The following is a 19,437-nucleotide window of genomic DNA, read 5'->3' as shown; positions in this document are numbered from 1 at the left end:
GAAAAAGATACACACCCAGGGAGACACTCAGACACACGCACAAAGACACCCAGATGCATAGCCAGATCGACACAGGCAGAGCCACGGAGACAAAGAGGCTTTGAGTGAGGCCAGCCCGCCTCCAGAACCCAGACATCCCAGCTTTGCAGTCCCCCTAGGAACCCTCTGAACCGCCAGGAGAAATTCCTAGGATATTAGCTAAATTTCAGACACAAACATTCCGGTCTCCCTCTCCAGATGTAATGCTCCTGAAAGCCTGCACAGCCCTCCCTCAGCTTACCCCTCACGGCCCCCACTCCCCGGCTCTGAGGAATGCTGCCTGTCGGCTCAGGGAAGGGGGTGGTCCAGGAGAGGTGAAGGGTCCACACCAGGCAGGGAGCACAAGGCCACACGGGTGGGGCTGTCTGCACAGTGGGGGGATCCCAACAGATGAGGAGGTCAGGCAGAGCTGAGGGGTTTCCTTGTAGCAGAGTGGGGCGCTGCCCAAAGCTGGGGCTGACCACGCCCGAGGGAGGTACGGAGAGGTCTCTGGACTGAAGTCAGCACCCTGACTTGGAGTCCAGCTCCGGACCAGGAATGCGGCTCATCGTGGGGTGGGCCTTGTAAAGGTCTGGGTCTTGTTCACCTCCCCACAGACACATTGGATGCTCCTCAGCTCCAGGACCATGCCAGGTCCTTCGTACCCCAGGGCCTTTGCACACGCTGGCCCCTCTGCCTGGAGCTCTTCCTCTGACTCTGCCTCAATCCCAGCATAAATGTCGCTTTCTCAGAGAGGTGTCCCCCCTCCACCTGCGTCGGCCTTGTCTTGTTTCCTCTTGGAACAGCTGGTTCTCCTCCAGATCCTTGTGTCAGTTTGCAGTGGTTCTTTGTTCTACATGGCTACTCTTCAAGCCCTCCCCCAGGCTAGACCAGAAGCCCCATGAGGATGGACACTGTGTCTGTGATAGCCAGGGCTGAACGCATAGCACGTGCTCAGCAAACACGGGCCCTGTCTTCTGGGCCATACACTCCATTTGAAAAGCTTTCAGCCTCAGTTCCCGTATCTACAAAATGGGTTGAAATGGCATTTCTCTCACCAGGTTCTTGTGGGGAGAAAATAAGATGATGAATGCAAATGGGCTTTGGCAAATGTCCTCTTACCTCGAGTAAGGGCTGCATGGTCCTCCTTCTTAAGCCCCCCATGAGAGTTGGCAGCAACCCAGATTTAGACACAGACAGGCTCTGTAAACGTATGTCCAGCAGGGCTTGGTTGCCTAAGAAGTATGCTTTCAGAAGTGCTGTGACGTATCCTAACTCTTTGCTGATGCTTGAAATTCCACTGTTCTTATCACAGATCTGTGTCACCTCAGAGCCCATTAGAGTCATCAGTCACTCGCCATCAAAGTAAAGAGGTGGCAAGGCAGACCTTTCCCTGAGACGCAAGCAGACTGGAAATCTGGGTGCGTCGCATCCAAATCAGCCTCACCACCGTGTGTCCCAGTGACTGGGACACCAGGGGCGCAGCAGGGCGCCAGCTCTGTGGGACGTCCTAGGACAAGCCAGATTTCCTACTCTCTACCCACCACAAGCCTCTCCATCTCCTTCTTCTGTCCTGGCTTCCTGCAAGGATGGTAGCCAGCGGCTTCACCTCCTGGGAGGTGGCTGACCATGGCAAGTTCCCTAACATCTCTGAGCTCCAGCTGTCCCATGTGTCCCCCTCCCCAGGGTTTTGCCCTGAAAATCAAGTGGCTCCACGTATGTGCAGGTCCCCGACAGCACTCCTGGCACATAGTAGTAAGTCAGTAACTGGTGGCCCCAGTGATGATGACGAGAGCCGTGAAGTCAGAGGAGCTGCCCAGTGACAATGGCATGTGAGTCTGTTGCCCCCAGCAGAGCCTGTGGGGTCTGAGATCTGGGTCTGCCTGCCTCCCACCCAGACAATGCCTGCCTTGCGAGAGGCAGCTCGTTATGCCGGAGATATATGTCCTGTCGTAAAGTGTTTAATATTTTAGCTCCTAATTGCGTTACCAGAGACAGACAGCCGTTTATCCTCATCACTCTCCCATCGCTGTCTTTGGCAGGACCCACTGGGCCACTCCAGGTGTTTGCTTGCCTCCTCTTCTGAGAATCTCGGACGGCTACATGGGCACCTGCAGGCGGTTCAGGTGGTCAGCCGTGAGTGGTGCCAGCAGGTGGGGGCCGGGCTTGGCACCGTGGGGGATCCGAAATGACCCTCACCTCCTCCTATCCGCCTGCCGCCCTCTTGTCTACGAAGCACCACGCCAGCCATCAGCTCCTTTGCTTCTCACAGCAGTCCTTCAAGGCAAGAACTGTTTTTACTGATCCCATGATACAGAGCAGGAGACTGAGGCCAGGAGGGGTTGTGAATTTCATTCATTCATCCACTCATTCGCTCGTTCCCTCAGCAATCCTTTTAGGTAGGAACAGCATATGGAAGGTACTGGGGACATTAGAATGAATAAGACACAGTCCCCCCCCCCCCCCCCGCCCAGGACCCACAGCCTTGCTTAGATGGAGAGTGACAATAATACAACCACCCTTGGCCTGTCTCTGCCCCCCACCCCCACCCCGGGTAGTGCTCACGGTCAGCAAAGGGCTAGTTCTAAAACATACCCCAGCCCTAGGTCCAGAGCTCTTAGATGGGTTGCCCTCCATTTAAAGCCCCCAGAAGCTTTCTGTTCACATTCTTGTCTGAGTTAGTCCCCAACCCTATTCTTCACCATATCGGGCCCCACCAGAGCCTCGACATATGCGACAGCCCCGCTCACTGCCCACCTAGTGGCCGTTCTTCCCCCTTCCACTGCCTGTCTTTCCGATTAGAGCCCTGATGGTGTTGTTGGTGGGCAGAGACTCTGTTTCAAACCTCCTCCACAGTGTAAATGAATCCTAGGAATCCTTTTTTTTTTTTTTTAAAGATTTTATTTATTTATTTGAGAGAGAGAGAGCACATGAGGGGGGGGAGGGTCAGAGGGAGAAGCAGACCCCCCACTGAGCAGGGAGCCCGATGCGGGACTCGATCCCGGGACTCCACAGGATCATGACCTGAGCCGAAGGCAGTCGCTAAACCAACTGAGCCACCCAGGCGCCCGATCCTAGGAATCCTAATCCCCTTCGCCAGACACTTCTCCCGTCTCCCTCATAACCAGGGTGACCGGCCCACGACAAAGTCAGTGAGAACAGGGGATTGTTACGGACCGAATGTGTGCCCCCCCTCAAATTCATATGCTGAATCCTAACCGCCAAGGGGACGGTGTTAGGAGGTGGGGTCTTTGGGAGGCAGAGCCCTCGGGAATGGAGTCAGTGTCCCTTACAAAAGAGACCCCAGGGGAGCTCTCCCTCCCTCTGTATGCCATGGGAGAATGCAAGAATTGACAGCCTACAACTGGCCCTCGCCAGGACACCCCATTCTCAGGCTTCCAGCCTCCAGAGCTGGGAGAAATAGGCCCAGCAGTCACGGGAGCTTAGTTATAGCCGCCCAAGCGGACGGAGACCGGACTATTTGCGGGAGAGCTTCGGGACAGAAGGCGGGAGAGACTTCTCTCGAGTCCCACCTTCCCCTTCCTCCGGCCTTGCAGGTGTTTGTGGGCAGACGAGGTGCTTTGTGCTGCAACAGTGGTAACAGACGAAGGGCCGAGAGGCAGGACCCGGAGAAAGGCTGAGAAATGTGGGTCAGGCCTGGGTCTCTGCAGGCACAGCTGGGCCTCTGTATGACCCCGGCCCGGGTGGTGGCCTCCCACTGGTAGCACCATCCTCTGGGACTCGCCCGCTAGTCCTAGATGTCTTCCGTGTCATCCTTGTGCAGGGGCCATGCTAATCTTCTCTGGATCGTTCCAATTTTAGTATATGTGCTGCCGAAGTGATCACAGTCCTAGATGTCTTCCAAGGGACGCCTGAGCCAGCCTCTTTCATCCCCCTGCCGCGAACGCCCTTTCCTCTGGTTTCATTTTGAAAACTGCTTCTCCTTTTTTAAGACCCGACTGGAGAACCCCCTTTCTGAGTTTTCCTTAACCCCCCTCACCCTGCCCTGACCACAGGCCTGAGTGCCCACCCAACTGGGTGCCCACAGCATGTCGTTCAGACCCCTTTCACGCTGCCTTCACCACCTTGATTTGTGACTATTTCTTTTCCTCATCTGTCTGCAGACACCCTGGGAGGTCCCCCCAAGGGGGTCCTCAGTCAAGGCTTGAGTGACAATGGCCTGCCACGGGGTCCTTATGTCATGGAATTCTCCCCGTGACCTTGAGAACCAAGACTGATGCTCACCTCCATTTGCGGGTGAAGAAACTGAGGGCAGAGGGGGGCGGAGGTATCTCAGAGTGAGCTCTGGGCATGCTGGAGGGAAGCCCTGGGCCACAGCATCTGTGGGTCGGCCCCGCCGGGCGCCCCGCCTGGACCACAGTCCCCGTGAGCCATCTTCCTGCCGTGATGGGCACTGCCTGCCATCACAGGGTGGTGGGTGGCACAACCAGGTGTTTGGCCCCGGGGCAGCGAACAGACCTTGCTTGTCCTGGCACAGCGGCCAGGGAAGGGTTCAGGGGCCATTCTCTGTAGGCAGCTGGGGCTGGGGCCCATCAAAAAATAAGGCCTGAGCAGGGCCTGCCTGGGGATGAAGTCATGTGGAAAAACACTCAAGTCAGAACAAAACTGTCTTTCTGCAAATGACTTCATCACATTGCCAGAAGGCTCGGATCACTCCACCTCTCACCTTTTCCAGCCTGCCCATGAGAGCGGGGAAGACCAGTTCCTCGGGTCCTGTTACATCACTTAGACCCACCCGTGAGGTGCTGGGGAGGCGATGTCTCCATCTTCCTCCAACCCGGCAGGCTGGGAAGGCTTTGAGGGCAGGCCAGAGCCTTCTCTGCCTCTGTTCCCAGTGCCCAGCTCGGAGACCAGCAAACGTCACATAGGGCAACAGGACATAACATAACACCCACTTGCTACATGCATGTGTTCCTGCATTCTGCAGATACTAACCGAACAGCTCTTTTTCTAACCCATCATCATACTGGCACTGGGGTTATGCTTGCAGGAAGAGGAAGTGAGGAGGGAAGGAAGGAAGGAGAGGAGGAGGGAAAGACTGAATTCTTTTCTGGGGTGAGAGAGCACGAGGGGGCAGGATAGGCCCGGAGAGAGGTGTACGCAAGGCTGAGTACTGTTTCTCTTTCTGGCCATGTATTTCTATTCAGCGGGGCTTTCTTGAGCACAGCCCCCTTTCCTGGGAGCTTGGTGGGACCTGGGGATCTAGGGAAGCCGTTCTAGCACTGTGTCACTGATAGCCTTGCACAGGAGGTGGACGATGTCAGTGACTCGGGTTATATGTGGTAATGGACAAGGTGACGTGGAACACGCAGGAAGAAGTGTCGGAGGGGCTGGCCGAGGAGGAGAGCTTTGAAGGATGAATGCACCAGGCTGTTGAAGGCAGGCGTAGAAGGGATCTGAGGTTGCAGGGTGCTTGGGAAAGGGCAGACAATTGTCTGTGTTGGGAGCACAAGGTGCATAAAGTATGTGACAACAGGTGGTGCTGGTGGTGCAGGCTGGGAGCCAAGCCGTGGGGGAGTGGGTTTCGTTTGGAAGGAACAAGGAGCCATTGAAGGGCTAGAGAGTAGAGTGTCCAGTTAGGGTGTGCATTTCAGCAGCACTGCTCCGGACTGGAGGCAGGGGGAGAGTGAGACAGAGAACTACCAGGAGACCCCTGGATGATTCAGGGCCAAGAGGGGGACCACCTGGAATAGAGTGGTGGGAACAGGGTTGGGAAGAAGAGGAAGGAGAGAGAGAAAGATGCCCAATACTCATGGGCCTTGGAGACCACCAGGATGAGGGGAAAGTGGAGGCTATCGATGTTCTGGTCTCTTAGGCTGTCAGTAAAATTTTTGTTCTAATTCTATGGCAGAGAAACTCAAAATAACAGTGGCCTAATAGAGAGAAAAGACCAGGTTGACAGTCCCAGGCAGGGATGGTGGCTCCACAGTTGTCAGCGATCCAGATCCTTCCATCTTGTTGCTCAGCCATCTTCAATCCCAGCCTTGACCGCGTGGACCAGAATCGCTGTTCCAACTCCCTCAGTCACAACCACTCTCCGCCCGGTGGCATGAGGGAAAAGAGGAAGCGGGGTGCACCCATTCTTTCCAGAGATAGGATTTAGAAATCTGCTAACGTTCCATTGGCTGAACTTAGAGGCAAGACCCTACACAGCTGTGAGAGAAACTGGAAACTGTAGGCCACCATGTGCCCAGCTACAAAACGCCTCCATTGTGGAAGAAGGAGAAAATGCATCCATGGCGGGGACAACTGATGGTATTGAGTCTGCCTGTTGGCTTCTCGGAGTTTATTTCTTATTTGCAAAATCCATTCTGTGAAGAGTCGTACTTATTCCCAACAAAGTAGGTGTTAAATATGATCAACTCCATGCCAACATCATGCTGTGTTTTCCTGGACAAGTTGGGCCCTCCTATTTGGCTTCAGGCTCCCCAACCATTGATGGAGATACTGGAAAATATTTTTAACGTGAACTCTGTGGGGCTAGTGGAGTGGACTTTAGTGGTCTGGCTCAATCTGGGGCATACATTTTTCTTGGGAGAGAATCTATGACTTTCAACAGATTTATGAGGGGGTTTGTGACCCTAACAATTTGAGAAACAGGCTGAAAGAATTACTCAGGGTCCTCCGCACCTATATCGTGTGACTTCTTTGTCCCTACCTTGTAGTGGATACTTGGAAAGGAATCCAGGGAAAAGATAAAAGGAATTGAAGGACTTCAGGATGGTTGAGAGTGGGCTCCCGCCCCATCCAGACAGTACCCACATAGGCGTGGGTGTGGTCCCCCACCCCTGGGCCTTCCCTCCAGTCCTTGCCCCGGCTGTGTTGGCATTTGGCTGGGTGCATGCCTGGCACACGCTGCCTAATGCCTCCCACGCGGTCCCCAAAGCTCCCAGCCAGGAGCCAGTTAGGATTTCAGAGGCACAAGTGAGCTGCTGTGTTTGGCCTGCCAGGTGAAAAGAACAGAGCCCGCATTAACGAGAAGCTCCTCTCTTGGTATCGGCTTTCCCTTCTCAGGCGATGTCTTGGACCGGGAGCAAACCTGTCTCTCTCTCCGGAGCCAGGGATTTGATATTGTCGTGAATGGAGGTTTTCATCCCCCACTAGGCGTCTGCCCTCCATGGCGCCTGCCGCTGGGGCCAGGCTTGGCACGTGAGCCCCAGCTGCAGGAGTTGTGGGTGGACGGGAGGAACTGGGCTCCAAGGCTCCCTGCCCCCACCCCGCCAACACTCAGACTTGGTGGAGGGAGAAGAGGCATCCCCCCCCGCCACCCTGGGAGAAGGATCAAGGAGATGGGCACGGTCCTGGCTGAGCACGATGGGTCTTGATGTACTGATGGTGTGCATTACGTGGGAATTTCTCGACAGCGCATGGATGAGCTGATGAGCCAGACTCTTAAGAGCAGAATCACCATCCACGGTCAAGATGGTACAGAGTAAAGCCACAAAGAAGGATTTTAGCAAAGGGGAACGGGAGAAGAAAAAGGCATTATGGCACCAAATCGCTTAGAGCGGGGATGAGCATCTCAGAATATGGACAGGCAGGGGAGAGGAGGAGTAGGGAGTAGAGGGGCTGCCCAAGGACGCTGCCCGGGGGATGGCTCAGGAAGGAAGGAACGGGGGAGAAGAGCAGGCATGGGCTGCAGGGGAAGCCCCAGCTCGGGGTTTGGCACCTTCACCCCAGGAGAGCTAGACCCGCAAGAGAGGTCAGGGCTGGGTGACGGGGTGTGTTCCTGCTGGTGGCCGGGGAGCTGGAAACGGGCCTACCCTCAGGTAGGCATTGACAGAGCTGGCCGGCCCTGTTCTCACATCTGCAGACCCTCGGGCCCCTTCCCTCCACCCTGAGCTCTCACTCAGCACCAGCTGGGGACTTTGTTCTGATGGACTTTGTTCTGACAGCCTTTGACTGCAGGTGTGGGACCAAGGAGGCTGGCCAAAGAAAAACAAAGGGGAAGAAGGGGATGGCTATGCTTTCAGGGAACTACACACACAGGCCTGCGTCCTGGCCACGAAGCACTGTTGGTCGGCTCCACGGTTGAGGCCTGTGAGTTAGGGCGAGTCTTATATAAATGCCACCACACTGAGGACAGCTCAACAGCACAGCAGTTCACCAAGCGTCCATGCGGTGTGAGGCCCCGGGATGGGCGTGGTGGACATAGAGACAGAACAAGACAAACAACCTTCTCCCTGCCCCCGAACAGCTCCCAGTCTGGGCAGGGCGGGGTCTGCTGCCCAGCTGGGGGTCCGACATGCATCTCTCGAAAATCATCCTCACAGCATTCCTCAGAGGGAGGCACAATCCCCCATTGGGGGAAACAGAGGTTCAGAGACTCGAAGTAACATGCCCAGGACCACACAGCCGGGGGGTGTGTGAGTGAATTTTAATCGCCGTCCTGTCTAAATCCAAAGCCCGCCTGCAGACCCCCACTCTTCTCTGGGGGAGGTGGCATGGAAGGACATGGGGTGTGGCTTGGAGCCTGAGGGGGGAGCTGGTCATGGCCCTTCCCGTCGATGCTTGCCAAGGTGCACATCACCCAGCAATTCCTGGCTGGGGAGCTGGAGGGATGAACAAACCTTCTACTCAAAGGCCACCCATTGGATAAGGGACCAGGCTCTAAGGAGCGTTTGGGGGTGAAGGGGTCAGTAGGAAAGAGAGGGCAAGTGTGTTAAGACCACAGGCACTGAGCCAGATTCCTCTCTATTCCTTCTGAGTGGGGGACCTGAGGTAAGAGCCAGCCCATCTCTAAACCTCTATAAAACCTCTATAAAATAGACAGTACTACCTAATTTTTCGTGCTGGTGTGGAGATTACACGAAATGTAATGTGTGCTTTGCACCAGGCCCGACACAAAGGAGGAGCTCAGTAATAATTACAACGATGGTTCTTATTACCATTCCTGACAGAGTTTAACAGCCACGAAGAGCAAGTACACTGAAGGACCATACGAGAGGCACAAACGCAGTGCTCCTGGGATTCACAGGCCGGGAGAGGGCAGGTGAAGCAGGAAAGATGCAGGAAGGCTTCCCTTTGCTATTTGTCACCTTGTTCAGTTTCAGAATCATCTTCTTGGAAGCCATTTCTGTCTCACTCATGCCGAATCTCTGGGACAGGCAGTCAGCACTCGGTGACCCTCTGTGCAATGGGTGAATCGCTGTGCCAGGCGTCTGTCTGGCTGCAGAGTTTGGGAAAGCCTCAGGCACGGCCATCTCTCTGCCCCTCCCCGAGGCTCCGGCTCAGAGAGCTTCGGTGACGTAATCACAGCCAACCGTGGCCAAGCAGCCCCCTGCCCCACACATCCCTGCCCCAGCTCCTGGAACGGGGGATCCCTGTTCCTGTGCAGCCTACGGAGCTTCTGCCACCGTCTGAGTCAGCGGGGAGGATGGAGAGAGCACCGGAGGGGAGCCCAGGGGCGCGGGCTAACACCTGCCACCTGAGGACGTGGGCCAGGCTTCTCACCCTCAGGGTGTGGCAGAGCCCAACGCCCCTGGCTTTTCCAGGCTCTACTGCAGAGCGTGCTTGTTTGGCCCACTGGGCAGCAAACACTCCTCCAATGAGGTGAGATTTGGTGGGTGCACACCTCAGTTCGTCGGCGGGCAGCCCTGACGTGTGTCCTCCCCGCAGCCTCGAAGACGGTCTGCAGGGGCATGAGCCATAGACAAAACCCATTCCCCAGTCCGTGCTTTATTTGCTCCTCTTGATTCAATGCCTTGTTGCCTGTGTTCCCCCACAGTGCTCCTGGACGGGGACCACCTCCCGGATAAACTGCCTGCACCCGAATCCTTGTCTCGGGGTCTACTTCTTGAGAGCCCAGGCACAGGACAGCACGAGCCTGGGTCACTCCTGGGCTGAGGGCCACGAGGGCCCGGTGGCTGGCGTGTGCTGTATCCGAGACCTGCTGGTACCAGTCTGGCTGGCTCTCGCTTGACTTGCCGGCCTCGCCCATGTTCCCAGAGTGTGGGGCGAAGTCGGACCTCTCCGCTCGCTGTCCTGGGTTACACCATGACCTTCGGTTCCTTCATATCTCCCTCGATGGCAGAAGGAGGCAGTTGGGAAGAAACTAAACAGCTCTGGGCTGGCTCCGGGAGGAGCAGAAGGTGGCTCCCTCCAGCCTCCTGTAAAATGGGTGTGCCGGCATTATATTTAGAGGGAACACTGTCAGGGGACAGGGAAAAAGAGGCTGACTCATCAGTTCCTAATGACACTAACAAGCAGCATCTGCGAGCCCTCCCGTTGCAGGGGCGATTTACTTTCTGGGGCTCCAACATCAGAGCCTCCATCACTGCCTCCCCGGAGTGTGTCATACTCTGGCTTTTCACAGGAAAGCTGCCTAACACCATGGCAAAAGCAAGGTAATAAAATATTCATCTGCCGAGGCTGGAGGATGGAAGCTCTCCGGTCCTCCAGGAGAAGTGGAGTCCTAAATTAAAGACACGCACTGAGCCAGACAAAGGCACATGCCCAAGCAGCAGACATTCCCAGACACGTTGAGCCACACAGCCTCACACATACACAAAAGCGCATGCCTAAATACACACATGCACATGCATGTGCACCACTCATACACCGATGCAGCACACAAGCCTGTCCTAAGGACACACGCATGTGACGGTGTGGACACATATGTGTGTATTGCCCGTGCCTATGAACCCCCACTATAGGCGTGCACCCACTCACATATCTATTCCCCCACCATTGTCACGAAGAGTGACGTCTTCCTAGCTGGTGGACTGGGGGCAGAAGAGCCCATCACCCAGCCCTGACTTTTGTACAGTAGTTGCCCGTCTTGGCCAGACTGAGGAAGCTCAGCTCCGTCAGGCAGAAAGCAAATGCTGTGCCGGGGGAAGTGTGACTCAGAGGTGAGTTACACAACTCCATTGGGCCTGTCTGCTCTGCCCAGGGGCGGGAGGTTAAGGAAAGCCTGCAAACGTGAAAGCCAAAAGGGCTGCTGCTCTTCTGGAAGCTTCTGCATTATCGTGTCTCTTGTCCAGGCTAGTGGAGGCCAAGGCTCCCTGAGGGGGGCTCGAGGAGCCACCACACTGTCACACACATGATTGCGTGCTTGATCATAGGAGCACCTTCCATCAGAGGGGTGGCCGTGGAGTGTCACCTTCCCACTGACCCGCTCCTGCCCAGCTGGTGTGCTGCCCCGGGGCTCCATCACACCTGCAAAGAGAGCAGGTTGGCCCCTGGGCTTGGGAGGTGGGCACATATGTTGGCTTGTGTCTGCAAAGGAGATCCTGCCTTCAGATTGTTCTAGAAGCTCTGACGGAGCAGCTCACAATTAAAGGACTGATGTCAGACATAAGGTTTTTGAAACCACTCTGGTTCACAGACCTCCTGGAAGGAATGACACATCTCAGTTCCCTGGGATGCTGCGTCTTTCCATATATCCATTCAGCAAACATCCACCAAACATGTACCAAGACCTAGGGCCTGGGGTGACAGAGTTGATGGCCCTCAAGATCTCACAGTCTGTGAGGGAAGCAGACAAGGGCCAAGAGAGTATTGCAATTTGCTCTTGGGAGGGGTGACTCTAATGGATCAATTGGCCAGACAAAGAAAGAGGTATGTGTGTGAGTGGGTGGGAGGTGGTGAGGTATGGGCGACTGAAGGGTGGAGAAGAGGGAGAATTAAATTCTGAGCAGAAAAGCAGCATTCACAAAAAAAGTTTTCTACATAGACAATGGCAGACCGGGGCTGGTGAACTGCAACTCACAGGGCAAATCCAGCTCATTTCCTGTTTTTGTAAATAAAGCTTTATTGGCACACAGCCATGGCCATTCACTTATGTATCATCTTTGGTTGCTTTTGAGCTACACTAGCAGAGTTGTGTCACCACAGGAATGCCTTCGAGCCCTGAAATATTTACTATCTGACCCTTTCTAAAAAAAGTTGCCAACCCCTGTTCTGGATTCATTAATTAATTCTGGAACGCACTGTAGAATTCTTGAAACCAACTGCAAATATCTAGAACCCACAGCATTAGAATCCAGCATGGTGTTCCAGAGCTCCTGTAAGAGTGACATTTGTGTAGGATCTACAAGTTTACAGGGAGCTTGTGCATCAATTACCCCATTTAATCCTTCAACAAGCTTATGTGCAGTTAATGGTAATTTTATCCCAATTTTGCAGACGGCAAAACTAAGACAAAGGGAAATGAAGGGACCTGCTAAAGACCACATGGCTGGGAGATGCCCTGTCCTAGGCAGCCCGGTTCCGACAGTCCATGCTCTTTCCACCACATTAACCTGCAGATGTTTCTTTGACACACATTCCACCCCTGAGGTGCCCTCCCTGACAGTCCATTTTCCTCCTCTCCTTCCTCCCATCCCTGCTGCCACGGAGGACGCCTTTTGTGCATTGTGCGTCTTAGTGGGAGAGAGGGTTCGGAGGAGAATCGAATTTCCTTCCTGTATCTGTTTGCCGGTGCCCGGTGCACCCTGGGATGCTAACAAACAGTGACAGATGAGCTTCAATTGACTGGTGCGTGTGAAGAACCACTGGACCAGGTAATTCCAATCCACCTCCTCAGAACTCCATCCAGGAGGGGGGCCCAGGGTGGCAGTGCTGGCCCTGCCCCTGGGGCCCCACGGGTGCCCCAGGAGGGTCCCCAGGAGGGCTGGGCACGCCGAGCCACCCCTTCAGAGCGCAACGATTGAGGTGCCCTTGCTCATTTGTTTTCACGGGAGCTGCTCTTAAGGGAATTACATTCCATTTATTAGATACAAGGACCTAGGATGTGGCTGTGTTGTATCAGGCGGATTCTGAAGACCCACCCACCCCTGCCATATACGCGCGCGCACGCACACACAGACATGCACACACGCACGTTTCCCGCAGCTCCGTGCTACTGCTGACTGGGGCCCTGCACACTGTGGGTAACACATTTAGCTCGATAAAATATAATATACGACGGGATCGTATTTAACAAGGAAAACAGGGCCCAGATGGACTGAGGAGCAGTGTGGCTGGGTTGCCATGGAAACCTCTGGTTCGGAATTTCCTGACTCCTAGGAGATTACATTTTCAACCTTAATGCTGTATTAACATAAGCTTTGGCACTTAATGTCTCTGTTTTTCACCTCCCCTCTCTCCCTTGCTCACAGGCAAAAAAAAAAAAAAAGCTTCGGGAATGAGCCGGGGAGGAGGGGGAGGCTTCAGTTCACGAAAAGCCCGAACAGGATCCAGTCCAGAGCAGCGGCCACCACACCCGAACGAAGGGCTCTGCGGTTTTCAGAGAGCGTCACATCCATTATCTGCCATGACCTGCAGACAGGCCCGCGCAGGCTGCCCGCCAAATGCCTCTTGCATCCATCCCTGCTTCCCTGTCACACTGCCACTGACCTTTTCGTATCTCTCGGGGCTGTGGCAATAGCTTCTCACGGTCTCCCTGCTTCCAGCCCCTGCCCTCCTGTCCCCTCTTGCTGCCTGAGTGATCTTTCTGCACCGCAAATGTGTTCATCTTGCCGTAGGCGTCCTAGCCTCCAATGGCCCCAGCAGGTACAGACTGAAGTCCCGACTTGCGTGCATTCAAGGATTAATACCTCTCGCTACAAGCTCCTTGCCAACAGTTCCTGCCATATCGCCTACCCTCCTGCGCTGAGGAGGCGGCGATGTGCTTTCCGAATACACCAAGCACTTCCAGGTGTCACGCATCTATTCATGCCATGAGCTCAGCCTGAATCCCTGGCCTTTCCCATCTTGTTGACCAAGTCTTATCTTCCCTTAAGGCCCAGTTCAGCATCACCTACTTCAGAGGTCCCCTGCCCACCTGGCTGCCAGGGCTCCTCACCTCTTGTACCGGAAGGCTGTTGGATTCCTTACCAACTGATGGTCCCCTTGGGCCTTCATGCACCTGTCCCCTCCACCATGTTGGGAACCTGTCAAGCCCAAGGGTCATGCCTCCTCACCACCATATCCCACTCCCTCCCAGAATGGTTCTGGCGTCTTCTAGGTGCTCAGGTGGCATTGGTGAAACTGAGTTTACAGGTGAAAACACTGAGGTTCAGAGAGGTCAAGATGAGTCAAACACCCTTTGTCTGGTAAGAGGCCCAGTTGGTATCTCTCTCCCGTCACTACCCTTCTCTGCCTCTCTGCTTGCTCTGGGGTCTCAACATCACCTACAACCCACAAACCACCTCTCTGTTTGCGGCACTACACGTCTTTTCTCTACCAAACCCTTTCTTCCTTCTCTATATCTTCTTCACCAGCTGCCCAACAGACTTGGACCAGCGAGGGGCCACTGGAAAGCCTAGATCTGGGACAGCGAAGCTCAGGGACCCTTCAACCCATAAAAACCCATGACTCTTCTTTCTGGTGAAACTTACCATTCTTCTAAAAAATGAGGTTCTCAAGGTTGCAAGGAATAACCACTCACACGAGCAAGTTCATGCCTTGGTGTTTCACAGTAAGGATCTGGGGAGGCATAGTGAAGACCAGCATCTCCACTACCACAAGTAGTGACTGGCTGCCACCCCCCACCAAATTACATCCACCTGGAACCTCAGAATGGGACATTACTTGGAATAAGAATCTTTGCAGACGTAATTAGTGGGAGGGTCTTAAGATGAGCTCTTCCGGGCGCCTGGGTGTCTCAGATGGTTAAGCGTCTGCGTTCGGCTCAGGTCATGATCCCGGGGTCCTGGGATCGAGTCCTGCATTGGGCTCTCTGCTCCTTGGGAGCCTGCTTCTCCCTCTGCCTCTCTCTCTCTCTGTCTCTCATGAATAAAAAAATAAAAATCTTTAAAAAAAAAAAAAAGATGAGCTCTTCCTGGATTAGGGTGGACCCTAAACCAATGGCAGGCACCCTCCAAGAGGCAGGAAGGAGAAGACATACAGAGATACAGGAGAGCAGGTGATGTGAGCATCCCTGTGAAGACAGACGCAGAGGTTGGAGGGATGGGTCTACAAGCCGGGGGACACCAAGGATCGCTGAATGCAGAGTCAGCAGAAGATAGGACAGAAGCTGGAATGGAATCTCTCTCAGAGCCTCTGGAGGGAACCAATCCCATGACACCCTGCTCTCAGACCTCTGGCCTCTGGCACAGGGAATAAATGTCTTTTTTTTTTTTTTAAGGCACCCAATTTGTAGTCCTTTGTTACCTAAGCAGCCCTAGGAGATGAAAACAACCAGGCAGTGTGGCAGGGAAGTCCCAGCAGGGTCCCGGGGAACAAGGACAAGGGGCTCATCACCTGTGGGTATCCCCCACCCCCGTGTCCATCTCTTGGTGGTCTACTTCCCTTACACCTGCCCACCAGCCAACTCACCACATTAACCACTCCAAGAGAGGAAAAAGCCTTCACTCCAGGCTCCCCTAAAGCCCAGTAGACCTTGGCCCTGCTCATCCTGGTCCAAGCAGCTGAGGCCAAGGCCAGGTCGTACATTCCAGCAAAGGGAGGGAGTCTCTCTCTGAGAGGGCCAGACAGATGACCAGAGACAATCCCAGACTGGTACTTGCCCCAAGGCTGAACTTCCTGAAGAACTGACTACTAGGCAGTCGGAAGGGGGAGGGAAAGGGGAAGATGCTCTTCTTTAAAGTGTGAGAGGGAGAGCACCGCCAACTGAAGCCAACATTGCAACCCGCTTACCTCCTTTGCGGGAGTCCAGCTGCCTTTGTCGAGCTGCTCAGAAGTGCTCACTGCTCTGGGGCAGCCCGCCGGCCACCGGTGCCTGCAGGGGTGGGCCCAGAGAGGCTGGGTGGGAGGAGCGGGCTGCCGGGGCCCTGGCTGAGCTGGGCGTAGCCCATACACCACGGGTGTTTGCCGAGGGCAAGGGACCACGGCTCTGGTGTGTCAGGCTACTTTTGTTACAGTCCAGCTCCCCGAAACCTCCCTGCGTGTTGTACCGTGCTCGTGACGGTCCAGACTTCCTCTCATTCACTCTCCCCAGGCCCCAGGGTGTAGGCATCACTGTGCGCCTGTTGCACAGGGCAGAGGACACAGGTGTGAATGCCCAAGGTCACAGGACAAGTACACGATGGAGTCAGGATCCCAACTCAGGTTGGAGGGGGCTAGAGACAAACAGCCAGATGCACTGCACGTTCCTAGAGTGGACCCTAGAGTGCAGGGACCTTACAGGGACAACCGGTGACATTCGATTATGGGATCCAGAGCAGGTCATAGTTGGGGATTATCAGGGCTAAATTGCCCCATTTTGACAACTACACTGTGAAATGTAGAAGGTCTTATTCTTAAGAGAAATACACGGCAGAGTTTCAGAGTCACAGGGAGCAATGTCCCCAACTCACTCTCAAATAGCTCAGGATGAAAATAGAATCATAAAGTGAGTGAGACAAAATCTGGCAAGTGGAGAATCCGATGAAGGGTGTGCAGGGGACCCATGACTACTCTTGCACTCCGTAATTTTGAAACCATATGAAAATTAAAACTATAAAACAGAAAACTTTAAAGTGCTAGCTCTTTCTATTTTTTAAAGCAGCCTTCATGAGGTGTAATTTCCCCAGACGAAACGCACGTACTCCAAGTGTGTGCCGTGGTAACTTTGGGCACATGTGTGTACCCATGAAGCCATCACCACTGTCAGGAAAGTGAAGGTGCCCGCCACACCTGAGTCTCCTCCTGCCCCTTCGTGACTATTCCCTGTCCCCCTTCCCCATGTCCCCGGCCCTAGCCCCAGACTACCGCCTTCTGTTGCTTTAGAGTGTTGGAATTTCCTAGAATTTTATATAAGTGGCATTGCACAGTATGCACTGTTTTGCACTGTTTTTAAGCCTGTCTTCTTTCACTCGGTAGGATTATTTTGAGATCCATCCATATTGTAGTGTGTATGGATAGCTCATTCCTTTTTGTGGCTGAGTAGTACTCCCTCGAATGGCTCTACCATAGTTTGTTTATCCATTCCCATGCTGATAGATGTTTGGGTTGTTTCCGGTTCTTGGCAATTATGAATAAAGCTGCTATGAAGATTTGTTACAGGTGTTTGTGCGGACGTATGCTTTCATTTCAGTGGAATGATTGGTCCATACAGTAATATGTGTTAACTTTCTTTTCTTTCTTTTTTTTTTTAAAGATTTATCTATTTATCTGAGAGAAAGAGAGAGAGAGCAAGCAGGGGCAGGGGCAGAGGGAGAGACAGAATCCTGAAGCAGACTCCCTGCTCAGTGTGGAGCCCGGCAGAGGGCTTATTCCCAAGACCCTGAGATCATGACCTGAGCTGAAATCAAGAGTCAAATATTCAACTGACTGAGCCGCCCAGGCGGCCCTGTGTGTGTTAACTTTCTAAGAAGCTACACAAGTGTTTTCCAAAGCGGACGTGCCACCGGTAGCGTGTACAGATTCTGGTTTCCCCACATCCTAGCCTCAGTGTTGACCGACTTGGCATTGTCAGTCTCTGTGATGAGACCCATTCTAGTGGACTCCAGTGGTCTCTCATTGTGGTTTTCATTCCCACGTCCCTGATGACCAGCGGTGTTGATGTTATCACTATGCCATTCCCTCTCCGACTTCTCTGGGCAGAGGTCCATGCAGCAAGCCTGGGAAGCTCAGTGACATCTGCCCTGCAGTCCAGAGGTGGACAGCCAAGTCCCCGACAGAGAGCATGGAAGTGCACGGGCCCGGGTTGAAGACTAGAGCCCCCACATAGAACGCACGGTACTTGCCAACAGAAGTCTTGGTCCAGTGGCTCCAATATGCAGAGAGTGCCTTTAAGACCACCGCCAGCTCAGCAGCCAACCCTGGGGCCTTTCACAGTTAATTAGTAAACAAGGTGCAGCAGGTCCTAACCCTTAGCCTCCATTCATTTACTCAACAACCATCAAGTGCCTCTCAAGTGCCCAGCGCTGTGACCAGCATACGTGTTTGCCAAGTTTGCACTGGTTCTTAGGTTGTAGGCAACATTCAGAGTAAAAGTCAAAACCCCTAAGGATGATGTTCAAGGCCTCTCTTGATCAAGTTCCTAAATTTAGGTTTTCCTACCACACGCTTGCCCCCTGCCTATGCTCCAGCTCTTGCAAACGCCCAGTGTCCCAGACTTGCCAGCCCCTTCCTGCCTCTCAGCCTTATTCTTCTCTCATGCTTCTCTCTCTTGGCTGCTGGAGAACTTCTCAGCCAGAGGAAGCCTCCCTTGTGGCCTTCCTCATCCTCACGGGAAGACCTTCCTGGGGCCAGCGCTATCTGAACTTCTATCCCATGCGCAGTCTGCAAGGGCTACAACCGGTGACATTCGATTATGGGATCCAGAGCAGGTCATAGTTGGGGAAGGGCTCCTGAAGGGCAGGATGTTATTGCACATGCCCCTCTAAGCACAGGGGCTCCTAGTCCACTAGTCACCACTGGCTGAATTGGGCTGATTTCTGCACCACACCCTCCCTTTCTGCATCTGGGGACTAGGAGCACCCGCCGCCCCATCATCCACACACCACATGTGGTTCACAAATCACGCCAAATGCCGGAGGTGACACCTGCTACGTTCTAGAAAGTTAAGTAGCTTTGCCACCTTGCCCACCATTACCTGGAACAGCCATTATCATTGTGTGAACACATGGCCCAGGAGTTTAAACACTACAACCAATTAGTTTCTCGGGGCGCGTCATCTTAAACACGCCAAGCTCAACGAGATAAGAGCTGGTCCTGGAAGCTTTCTTTTCTTCCCTCCTTTTTTTTTTTTTTTTTTTTATTCCTCTTGTTCCGGCAGCACTTACCCATCTGTACTTCCCCAACAGAGCTCTTCCCACTAGAAATGCCATGAAACCTTTCAAATAAAATATTTAACGTGTGGATCCAGTAATTTTATGTTGTGAGTAATGACACCTTTATCTAGGTCCCACCTTTTATTAAACCTCAGGGTTCTCCTTTGGTCTCTAATGACATTACATTGCGTCAGAGTTAGACAGTTTTTTACAGGGGGCTGTATTATTTGTTGTGACTCGGTAATGCTAATGTTTAAATTTTGAGTCCTTTTACTGCTGATTAAACCTCTAAAGACTATAGCAAAATTTCCGCTCCACTGCTAGAAGAAAAGAAAACAGCTTGGTTTGTATTGAGGAGATCACTTGAAGAATGTGCGGGAAGGTTGCTGCATTTATGAATAAAGTGAGGCATTATCATTTTTAATAGGAATTAAACAGCTAGAGGGAGAAGTCGGGCAATGCTGTGATCAGTGCAAAGGAAAACAATCTAACAATTTTAATTAACTGTATTTTAATAGCTTTAGTTATAATTGAATAATTTAAATACCAAGGGAAACAGTTAAATCTCCTAAAAGCCTTTTTTTATTTACATTTTAAATACAGTTCACGGTGAAGAGATGACAGTACGTGTGCTGGGGGGAAATCTCCGGGATGACTCCAGCAGCCGGGCAAGCCTGGAAGAGGCAGGTTGGAACCTTGAGTGATCGTGCGCCAGGGACTCGCAAGCCCCACCACCGTGGGCAGAAATGGCCTC

General features: G+C 53.4%; 1 non-coding gene across 1 annotated transcript; it reads right to left on the bottom strand.

The window, feature by feature from the left end:
* Window positions 1–3,757: 3,757 nt before the first annotated feature.
* Window positions 3,758–3,864, bottom strand: LOC123325171. The gene has a single exon (XR_006540278.1). It is a non-coding gene; the product is annotated as a U6 spliceosomal RNA (small nuclear RNA).
* Window positions 3,865–19,437: the final 15,573 nt, after the last annotated feature.

The sequence above is a fragment of the Neomonachus schauinslandi genome, chromosome 6, assembly GCF_002201575.2.
Source record: "Neomonachus schauinslandi chromosome 6, ASM220157v2, whole genome shotgun sequence".
NCBI classification, from domain to species: domain Eukaryota; kingdom Metazoa; phylum Chordata; class Mammalia; order Carnivora; family Phocidae; genus Neomonachus; species Neomonachus schauinslandi.
This window is presented reverse-complemented; position numbering and strand designations above follow the sequence as displayed.